We start from the raw sequence: 11,953 nt of genomic DNA on the forward strand, positions 1-11,953 counted from the left end.
GGAGTGTGTGTGAGGTTATGATGTCGGAGTGTGTGTGAGGTTATGATGTCGGAGTGTGTGTGAGGTTATGATGTCGGAGTGTGTGTGAGGTTATGATGTCGGAGTGTGTGTGAGGTTATGATGTCGGAGTGTGTGTGAGGTTATGATGTCGGAGTGTGTGTGAGGTTATGATGTCGGAGTGTGTGTGAGGTTATGATGTCGGAGTGTGTGTGAGGTTATGATGTCGGAGTGTGTGTGTGAGGTTATGATGTCGGAGTGTGTGTGAGGTTATGATGTCGGAGTGTGTGTGAGGTTATGATGTCAGGGTGTGTGTGAGGTTATGATGTCGGAGTGTGTGTGAGGTTATGATGTCGAGTGTGTGTGTGAGGTTATGATGTCGGAGTGTGTGTGAGGTTATGATGTCGGAGTGTGTGTGCAGGTTATGATGTCGGAGTGTGTGTGGGGTTATGATGTCGGAGTGTGTGTGTGAGGTTATGATGTCGGAGTGTGTGTGTGAGGTTATGATGTCGGAGTGTGTGTGAGGTTATGATGTCGGAGTGTGTGTGAGGTTATGATGTCGGAGTGTGTGTGGGGTTATGATGTCGGAGTGTGTGTGAGGTTATGATGTCGGAGTGTGTGTGGGGTTATGATGTCAGAGTGTGTGTGAGGTTATGATGTCGGAGTGTGTGTGAGGTTATGATGTCGGAGTGTGTGTGAGGTTATGATGTCGGAGTGTGTGTGGGGTTATGATGTCGGAGTGTGTGTGGTGAGGTTATGATGTCGGAGTGTGTGTGAGGTTATGATGTCGGAGTGTGTGTGAGGTTATGATGTCGGAGTGTGTGTGTGTGAGGTATGATGTCGTAGTGTGTGTGAGGTTATGATGTCGGAGTGTGTGTGAGGTTATGATGTCGGAGTGTGTGTGAGGTTATGATGTCGGAGTGTGTGTGAGGTTATGATGTCGGAGTGTGTGTGAGGTTATGATGTCGGAGTGAGGTTATGATGTCGGAGTGTGTGTGAGGTTATGATGTCAGAGTGTGTGTGAGGTTATGATGTCGGAGTGTGTGTGAGGTTATGATGTCAGAGTGTGTGTGAGGTTATGATGTCGGAGTGTGTGTGAGGTTATGATGTCGGAGTGTGTGTGAGGTTATGATGTCGGAGTGTGTGTGAGGTTATGATGTCGGAGTGTGTGTGAGGTTATGATGTCGGGAGTGTGTGTGAGGTTATGATGTCGGAGTGTGTGTGAGGTTATGATGTCGGAGTGTGTGTGAGGTTATGATGTCAGAGTGTGTGTGAGGTTATGATGTCGGAGTGTGTGTGAGGTTTTGATGTCGGAGTGTGTGTGAGGTTATGATGTCGGAGTGTGTGTGAGGTTATGATGTCGGAGTGTGTGTGAGGTTATGATGTCGGAGTGTGTGTGAGGTTATGATGTCGGAGTGTGTGTGAGGTTATGATGTCGGAGTGTGTGTGAGGTTATGATGTCGGAGTGTGTGTGAGGTTATGATGTCGGAGTGTGTGTGAGGTTATGATGTCGGAGTGTGTGTGAGGTTATGATGTCGGAGTGTGTGTGAGGTTATGATGTCGGAGTGTGTGTGAGGTTATGATGTCGGAGTGTGTGTGAGGTTATGATGTCGGAGTGTGTGTGAGGTTATGATGTCGGAGTGTGTGTGAGGTTATGATGTCGGAGTGTGCGTGAGGTTATGATGTCGGAGTGTGTGTGAGGTTATGATGTCGGAGTGTGTGTGAGGTTATGATGTCGGAGTGTGTGTGAGGTTATGATGTCGGAGTGTGCGTGAGGTTATGATGTCGGAGTGTGTGTGAGGTTATGATGTCGGAGTGTGTGTGAGGTTATGATGTCGGAGTGTGTGTGAGGTTATGATGTCGGAGTGAGGTTATGATGTCGGAGTGTGTGTGAGGTTATGATGTCGGAGTGTGTGTGAGGTTATGATGTCGGAGTGTGTGTGAGGTTATGATGTCGGAGTGTGTGTGAGGTTATGATGTCGGAGTGTGTGTGAGGTTATGATGTCGGAGTGTGTGTGAGGTTATGATGTCGGAGTGTGTGTGAGGTTATGATGTCGGAGTGTGTGTGAGGTTATGATGTCGGAGTGTGTGTGGGGTTATGATGTCGGAGTGTGTGTGAGGTTATGATGTCGGAGTGTGTGTGAGGTTATGATGTCGGAGTGTGTGTGAGGTTATGATGTCGGAGTGTGTGTGAGGTTATGATGTCGGAGTGTGTGTGAGGTTATGATGTCGGAGTGTGTGTGAGGTTATGATGTCGGAGTGTGCGTGAGGTTATGATGTCGGAGTGTGCGTGAGGTTATGATGTCGGAGTGTGCGTGAGGTTATGATGTCGGAGTGTGTGTGGGGTTATGATGTCGGAGTGTGTGTGAGGTTATGATGTCGGAGTGTGTGTGAGGTTATGATGTCGGAGTGTGTGTGAGGTTATGATGTCGGAGTGTGTGTGAGGTTATGATGTCGGAGTGTGTGTGAGGTTATGATGTCGGAGTGTGTGTGAGGTTATGATGTCGGAGTGTGTGTGAGGTTATGATGTCGGAGTGTGTGTGAGGTTATGATGTCGGAGTGTGTGTGAGGTTATGATGTCGGAGTGTGTGTGAGGTTATGATGTCGGAGTGTGTGTGAGGTTTTGATGTCGGAGTGTGTGTGAGGTTATGATGTCGGAGTGTTTGTGAGGTTATGATGTCGGAGTGTGTGTGAGGTTATGATGTCGGAGTGTGTGTGAGGTTATGATGTCGGAGTGTGTGTGAGGTTATGATGTCGGAGTGTGTGTGAGGTTATGATGTCGGAGTGTGTGTGAGGTTATGATGTCGGAGTGTGTGTGAGGTTATGATGTCGGAGTGTGTGTGAGGTTATGATGTCGGAGTGTGCGTGAGGTTATGATGTCGGAGTGTGTGTGAGGTTATGATGTCAGAGTGTGCGTGAGGTTATGATGTCGGAGTGTGTGTGAGGTTATGATGTCGGAGTGTGTGTGAGGTTATGATGTCGGAGTGTGTGTGAGGTTATGATGTCGGAGTGTGTGTGAGGTTATGATGTCGGAGTGTGTGTGAGGTTATGATGTCGGAGTGAGGTTATGATGTCGGAGTGTGTGTGAGGTTATGATGTCGGAGTGTGTGTGAGGTTATGATGTCGGAGTGTGTGTGAGGTTATGATGTCAGAGTGTGTGTGAGGTTATGATGTCGGAGTGTGTGTGAGGTTATGATGTCGGAGTGTGTGTGAGGTTATGATGTCGGAGTGTGTGTGAGGTTATGATGTCGGAGTGTGTGTGAGGTTATGATGTCGGAGTGTGTGTGAGGTTATGATGTCGGAGTGTGTGTGAGGTTATGATGTCGGAGTGTGTGTGAGGTTATGATGTCGGAGTGTGTGTGAGGTTATGATGTCAGAGTGTGTGTGAGGTTATGATGTCGGAGTGTGTGTGAGGTTATGATGTCGGAGTGTGTGTGAGGTTATGATGTCGGAGTGTGTGTGAGGTTATGATGTCGGAGTGTGTGTGAGGTTATGATGTCGGAGTGTGTGTGAGGTTATGATGTCGGAGTGTGTGTGAGGTTATGATGTCGGAGTGTGTGTGAGGTTATGATGTCGGAGTGTGTGTGAGGTTATGATGTCGGAGTGTGTGTGAGGTTATGATGTCGGAGTGTGTGTGAGGTTTTGATGTCGGAGTGTGTGTGAGGTTATGATGTCGGAGTGTGTGTGAGGTTATGATGTCGGAGTGTGTGTGAGGTTATGATGTCGGAGTGTGTGTGAGGTTATGATGTCGGAGTGTGTGTGAGGTTATGATGTCGGAGTGTGTGTGAGGTTATGATGTCGGAGTGTGTGTGAGGTTATGATGTCGGAGTGTGTGTGAGGTTATGATGTCGGAGTGTGTGTGAGGTTATGATGTCAGGGTGTGTGTGAGGTTATGATGTCGGAGTGTGTGTGAGGTTATGATGTCGGAGTGTGTGTGTGTGAGGTTATGATGTCGTAGTGTGTGTGAGGTTATGATGTCGGAGTGTGTGTGAGGTTATGATGTCGGAGTGTGTGTGAGGTTATGATGTCGGAGTGTGTGTGAGGTTATGATGTCGGAGTGTGTGTGAGGTTATGATGTCGGAGTGAGGTTATGATGTCGGAGTGTGTGTGAGGTTATGATGTCAGAGTGTGTGTGAGGTTATGATGTCGGAGTGTGTGTGAGGTTATGATGTCAGAGTGTGTGTGAGGTTATGATGTCGGAGTGTGTGTGAGGTTATGATGTCGGAGTGTGTGTGAGGTTATGATGTCGGAGTGTGTGTGAGGTTATGATGTCGGAGTGTGTGTGAGGTTATGATGTCGGAGTGTGTGTGAGGTTATGATGTCGGAGTGTGTGTGAGGTTATGATGTCGGAGTGTGTGTGAGGTTATGATGTCGGAGTGTGTGTGAGGTTATGATGTCGGAGTGTGTGTGAGGTTATGATGTCGGAGTGTGTGTGAGGTTTTGATGTCGGAGTGTGTGTGAGGTTTTGATGTCGGAGTGTGTGTGAGGTTATGATGTCGGAGTGTGTGTGAGGTTATGATGTCGGAGTGTGTGTGAGGTTATGATGTCGGAGTGTGTGTGAGGTTATGATGTCGGAGTGTGTGTGAGGTTATGATGTCAGAGTGTGTGTGAGGTTATGATGTCGGAGTGAGGTTATGATGTCGGAGTGTGTGTGAGGTTATGATGTCAGAGTGTGTGTGAGGTTATGATGTCGGAGTGAGGTTATGATGTCGGAGTGTGTGTGAGGTTATGATGTCAGAGTGTGTGTGAGGTTATGATGTCGGAGTGTGTGTGAGGTTATGATGTCGGAGTGTGTGTGAGGTTATGATGTCGGAGTGTGCATGAGGTTATGATGTCGGAGTGTGCGTGAGGTTATGATGTCGGAGTGTGCGTGAGGTTATGATGTCGGAGTGTGCGTGAGGTTATGATGTCGGAGTGTGCGTGAGGTTATGATGTCGGAGTGTGTGTGAGGTTATGATGTCGGAGTGTGTGTGAGGTTTTGATGTCGGAGTGTGTGTGAGGTTATGATGTCGGAGTGTGTGTGAGGTTATGATGTCGGAGTGTGTGTGAGGTTATGATGTCGGAGTGTGTGTGAGGTTATGATGTCGGAGTGTGTGTGAGGTTATGATGTCGGAGTGTGTGTGTGAGGTTATGATGTCGGAGTGTGCGTGAGGTTATGATGTCGGAGTGTGTGTGTGAGGTTATGATGTCGGAGTGTGTGTGAGGTTATGATGTCGGAGTGTGTGTGAGGTTATGATGTCGGAGTGTGTGTGAGGTTATGATGTCAGAGTGTGTGTGAGGTTATGATGTCGGAGTGTGTGTGAGGTTATGATGTCGGAGTGTGTGTGAGGTTATGATGTCGGAGTGTGTGTGAGGTTATGATGTCGGAGTGTGTGTGGGGTTATGATGTCGGAGTGTGTGTGTGAGGTTATGATGTCGGAGTGTGTGTGAGGTTATGATGTCAGAGTGTGTGTGAGGTTATGATGTCGGAGTGTGTGTGAGGTTATGATGTCAGAGTGTGTGTGAGGTTATGATGTCGGAGTGTGTGTGAGGTTATGATGTCGGAGTGTGTGTGAGGTTATGATGTCGGAGTGTGTGTGAGGTTATGATGTCGGAGTGTGTGTGGGGTTATGATGTTGGAGTGTGTGTGTGAGGTTATGATGTTGGAGTGTGTGTGAGGTTATGATGTCGGAGTGTGTGTGAGGTTATGATGTCGGAGTGTGTGTGAGGTTATGATGTCGGAGTGTGTGTGAGGTTATGATGTCGGAGTGTGTGTGAGGTTATGATGTCGGAGTGTGTGTGAGGTTATGATGTCGGAGTGTGTGTGAGGTTTTGATGTCGGAGTGTGTGTGAGGTTATGATGTCGGAGTGTGTGTGAGGTTATGATGTCGGAGTGTGTGTGAGGTTATGATGTCGGAGTGTGTGTGAGGTTATGATGTCGGAGTGTGTGTGAGGTTATGATGTTGGAGTGTGTGTGTGAGGTTATGATGTTGGAGTGTGTGTGAGGTTATGATGTCGGAGTGTGTGTGAGGTTATGATGTCGGAGTGTGTGTGAGGTTATGATGTCGGAGTGTGTGTGAGGTTATGATGTCGGAGTGTGTGTGAGGTTTTGATGTCGGAGTGTGTGTGAGGTTATGATGTCGGAGTGTGTGTGAGGTTATGATGTCGGAGTGTGTGTGAGGTTATGATGTCGGAGTGTGTGTGAGGTTATGATGTCGGAGTGTGCGTGAGGTTATGATGTCGGAGTGTGTGTGTGAGGTTATGATGTCGGAGTGTGTGTGAGGTTATGATGTCGGAGTGTGTGTGAGGTTATGATGTCGGAGTGTGTGTGAGGTTATGATGTCGGAGTGTGTGTGAGGTTATGATGTCGGAGTGTGTGTGAGGTTATGATGTCGGAGTGTGTGTGAGGTTATGATGTCGGAGTGTGTGTGAGGTTATGATGTCGGAGTGTGTGTGGGGTTATGATGTCGGAGTGTGTGTGTGAGGTTATGATGTCGGAGTGTGTGTGAGGTTATGATGTCAGAGTGTGTGTGAGGTTATGATGTCGGAGTGTGTGTGAGGTTATGATGTCGGAGTGTGTGTGAGGTTATGATGTCGGAGTGTGTGTGAGGTTATGATGTCGGAGTGTGTGTGAGGTTATGATGTCGGAGTGTGTGTGAGGTTATGATGTCGGAGTGTGTGTGAGGTTATGATGTCGGAGTGTGTGTGAGGTTATGATGTCGGAGTGTGTGTGGGGTTATGATGTCGGAGTGTGTGTGTGAGGTTATGATGTCGGAGTGTGTGTGAGGTTATGATGTCAGAGTGTGTGTGAGGTTATGATGTCGGAGTGTGTGTGAGGTTATGATGTCGGAGTGTGTGTGAGGTTATGATGTCGGAGTGTGTGTGAGGTTATGATGTCGGAGTGTGTGTGAGGTTATGATGTCAGAGTGTGTGTGAGGTTATGATGTCGGAGTGTGTGTGAGGTTATGATGTCGGAGTGTGTGTGAGGTTATGATGTCGGAGTGTGTGTGTGAGGTTATGATGTCGGAGTGAGGTTATGATGTCGGAGTGTGTGTGAGGTTATGATGTCGGAGTGTGTGTGAGGTTATGATGTCGGAGTGTGTGTGAGGTTATGATGTCGGAGTGTGTGTGAGGTTATGATGTCGGAGTGTGTGTGAGGTTATGATGTCGGAGTGTGTGTGAGGTTATGATGTCGGAGTGTGTGTGAGGTTATGATGTCAGAGTGTGTGTGAGGTTATGATGTCGGAGTGTGTGTGAGGTTATGATGTCGGAGTGTGTGTGAGGTTATGATGTCGGAGTGTGTGTGGGGTTATGATGTCGGAGTGTGTGTGAGGTTATGATGTCGGAGTGTGTGTGAGGTTATGATGTCGGAGTGTGTGTGAGGTTATGATGTCGGAGTGTGTGTGAGGTTATGATGTCGGAGTGTGTGTGGGGTTATGATGTCGGAGTGTGTGTGAGGTTATGATGTCGGAGTGTGTGTGAGGTTATGATGTCGGAGTGTGTGTGAGGTTATGATGTCGGAGTGTGTGTGAGGTTATGATGTCGGAGTGTGTGTGAGGTTATGATGTCGGAGTGTGTGTGAGGTTATGATGTCGGAGTGTGTGTGAGGTTATGATGTCGGAGTGTGTGTGAGGTTATGATGTCGGAGTGTGTGTGAGGTTATGATGTCGGAGTGTGTGTGAGGTTATGATGTCGGAGTGTGTGTGAGGTTATGATGTCAGTGTGTGTGAGGTTATGATGTCGGAGTGTGTGTGAGGTTATGATGTCAGTGTGTGTGAGGTTATGATGTCGGAGTGTGTGTGAGGTTATGATGTCGGAGTGTGTGTGAGGTTATGATGTCGGAGTGTGTGTGAGGTTATGATGTCAGTGTGTGTGTGTCCGTCTCTGATGGCTCTGAACGTCTCGTCCGTCAGGAAGAAGAGTTCATCACGCACCAGCTGACCTTTGACCTGTGCAGCTCGTCCTGAGGAGGAAACGCCGTCACATGACCTCCGACTTTATCTCAACATTCATTTCTTCTCAGAATTGCTCTAGTTCTAAAGTTCTGCCCCATGGCGGACTCGAGCTTCTGTAGAAACGATTCTCATTAAAAACAATACAACTCTGAAACCACACGATCTCCGTTTCCTTTAATAGAGTCAGGGGTGTGTGTGTGTGTGTGTGTGTGTGTGTGTGTGTGTGTGTGTGTGTGTGTGTGTGTGTGTGTGTGTGTGTGTGTGTGTGTGTGTGTGTGTGTGTGTGTGTGTGTGTGTGTGTGTGTGTGTGTGTGTGTGTGTGTGTGTGTGTGTGTGTGTGTGTGTGTGTGTGTGTGTGTGTGTGTGTGTGTGTGTGTGTGTGATATAAACTCACACACACATGACCCTCGTCATCTTCAGGACACAAATGAAGAGGTGTTTCATGAGAGATTCTGTCCCAGATCAAACCCATATGATCACTTTATATGATGAACACTGATGAGGGAACACACATAGTGCACTGAAATATCGGAGGCTGAAGCTCCAGCATGAGAACCAATGAGGCTTCTGTTCCCTGATCATTGTTTAATATTCAAATAAAAGCCTAAATTAAATCTGTCCCACAAAGTCGGGAGCATGAAATTGTCCAAAATGTCTTGGGAGTTCCTTTCACTGGAACTAACCCCTGAAAAACAATCCCCCCTCCACCAAACTTTACACTTGGCAAGTCCCGTTCCCCTGGCAACCGGGGAAACCTTTCTATTATGATTTATTAAATACTTTCTTATAGGTGTCAAAATCACTGTCTTCTCCTCGTCGCACACACAGACTTTTTAACTTCAACAATGAAAATACAGTTTAAAAATATGATCATATCATCGGAAAGAGTCTCGCGGTTCCACATCTGCGACTGTGTGGTGATATTGAGACTGAAATGAACACATTTTAACAGGAGAATGCATAAAAAACACCCGGTGGCTAACTTTGGTACAGCGCTTAAAAATCTCATAAAATTTGGAACACAAATTGGTTAGACATATGACTTTGATTGGTTTTAGAGTAAAAATTATTTTGTAAAATATATATTTTAAATAAAATATTTAGAGTACATTTGATTTACAGACAATTGAAACTTTTTCATACTGTCACAGGTGTTTGGTGTCGGTTCATGTTTTTAGTTCATCATGTTCAGGTGATGTTTGAGTGTGTCATGTGATCTTGTGTCGTGTGCTGTGATTGGTTCATCAGTGTCCACAGGTGTCTCTTGTCTTTAGTGTGTGTGTGTTTATTCCTCTGTTTGCCGTGTGTCTTCGTCTGTTATTGTGTGTGTGTGTAACCGCTGATGGTAAGTGTTGTTATAGTTAAGTCTCTTTATAGTTTGTTTTATGTTTTGATTTATGTTGGAATAAACTGCACTTCCTGCCTCTTCAGTGGAGAAACGTTACACAAACGTTCATTTTTTTAAGTTACTTTTTCGTTTCTTTTTTTAACAAGACTTATGTCTATATTCCAAAACATTCTTAAATTACAACCATTTAAATGTGTATTGTGCAATTTTACGTATATTCTCAAAAAGGGGAGTGACAGTTTCTTTTTTTTATTTGCAGCAAAAAAATATATTTTAAACAGTGTAAACAACAGATTTCATCTAAACAAGTAAGTACTAATTTTCCATGACTTTTACAAGTAGCCTAACAATAAATCTACCTTTGCCATCCGCATGGAGTCGGAGCTGTTTGGGCCTTTAGAAGTTTTGACATGCTCTTATATTTGTGCTTTCTTCAGTTGCTCATAAACACATTCATGACTAAAGTGTAAATCACTGCGATCTGTGGGCGTGGCCGCATTAGCGGATAATGAAGCGGCTCTCGAAACACATCACTCGCTTTTCAACCAGATTACATAAACACAGAATATTAGTTTTCCATTAGGTTTACAGTGTTTAAAACCGGACATTTCAGCGTTTCTTTAGACATATGTCTCATGTTTGGGTCATTTTCTGAAGACTCTGAATGAACGTCTTTGACAGAGGCTGCAGATCACGCATCATGTGTGTTTTCTTTATTTTGCAAAAAGCAAAACATTTTGTTTTTATTGTGACTACACAAAAAAATAGAAACTTAACAGATTATAATGATGTATAACACTTGCCTGAATGATAAAACCCTGACCCTAATTGGATTCAATACAATTCCCCAAAAATCACACTATGAAAAAACACACACAATCAGGTACAAACAATTCACTTTTAATATCAATACTTTTCACACATTACAAAGAATAAATATCTGAATTTACGATTTATAAAAATACTTTTAACCATTTTTATTTTTAAGATTGGCCCTTAGGACACTTGCCTTTATACATTTAGAACAATACTATCTTAGTCTAAACCTACAGTAATCTTGAACTATACAGCATTTTAAAGCTTTCAGACTCTAATTTTCATATTTGGTGACTGATTTTCAAAAGAGATGACAGATAAATAGCGATAGATTCGTCATTTGTGATGCGGTGCCAAACGCGCGCTCTGACTCTTTCCATATGTTTTTATATGCATTTTAGAGATTGAATTCAAATCAGATATTAACATTACTGCCCAAACTACTTCATAGATATTTTGAAAAGTATGAAAATATAACGTTCAGATCACTCAAACCATATATGGAAATCCAAGAGTCTACATGTCATCTAGTGGAAAACGTTGGTACTGCGCACAAAAACATCTTTTTTTTTTTTTAGATATCAACCTAAAATTTGGTCCAGAATTTATTCAGATATTTAGCTTTGATTTTCTTGAGGATTTAGAATTTGCATGTTTTGTAAAATGTATATTTTATATAAAATATTAAAAAATGTTATATATTTTCATGTTCATAAACTTCTATAACTTCTATTACTTTTCCGACTTCTACAGTGATGTCTGATTTGGAAACACTGCCTGATGAAGTTGTTAATCTCAGCTCTTCAGGACTAGAGTTGAAGAGCTCTGACACACACAGTGTTGTGTATTTTGTGTCTGTACTGTACTTTTGAACATCCGTCCTATACGGGGCAAACTGACCCACTAACAGAAAGAGAATATAACATTTTGATATGCACATTTCACAACGCAGTATCATGTTGAAACTTTGCATGCATGTTAATGACCCTAAATGAGAAAAGGTCACACAATTTCAAGAAAAACAATGTAGGTTAGATAGTATTTCAGATAGATTGAAAAAATAAATTATAGCTCATTTTTACCATTTGTGGCATACAAAAAATATTTCTGTATTGAAAAAAAGGGGGAAAAGCTAATTTTTATGGCTTCATAGGTTAGTAAAAAACTAAAATAACAAAATATAACCAAGAAATGTTATTATTTCGGGTCTCTACAATTGCCTTAGAACATTAAAATATGCGGGTCAAATTGACCCGAGAACATCACGAACGTTACAGTAAATGTGTGTGTGTGTGTGTGTCAAAACACTTCATGCATGTTCATGACCCTAAATGAGAAAATGTCACAAAATGTAAAGACTAAAAACATTGGTTAACTGATATTTCTGACAACTTAAAAATCAAAACGGGTCAAATTGACCCGCAACACAACTCAAGGGTTAATGAAGCCTGAACCGTTCTCAGTCAAACATCGTCTCGAACATGTGGATGCGGCTTCACTGAGAGGACACATTAGCTCCGCAATAAGTTGGAAAAGCTCTTCTCTTGTGAAGCAGATAAAGCTGAATGTGTTTTCATCGGCTGCTGACTGATGCTCAAACCTTTACTTCCTCCAGATGCAGAAAACAAATAGACTAATCTTTTAGATATTACACTAACAATTTGATAAATGAATTAGAAATGTATTTATTTTGTATACAGCCTCAATGTTTCACACAGAGGCCTCTAACCTGTAACTTTTATAATTTGTAAAAAAATAATAATAATCAAAATACAAAGATGTTTAAAATTAGGGTTAATCCCTCTTTTATACCCTGTTTTAGGGTTAAAGCACTTACACAACATAAAAGCCACCGAAT

This window comes from Gobio gobio, assembly GCF_949357685.1.
Source record: "Gobio gobio genome assembly, chromosome: 9".
Lineage (NCBI taxonomy): Eukaryota > Metazoa > Chordata > Actinopteri > Cypriniformes > Gobionidae > Gobio > Gobio gobio.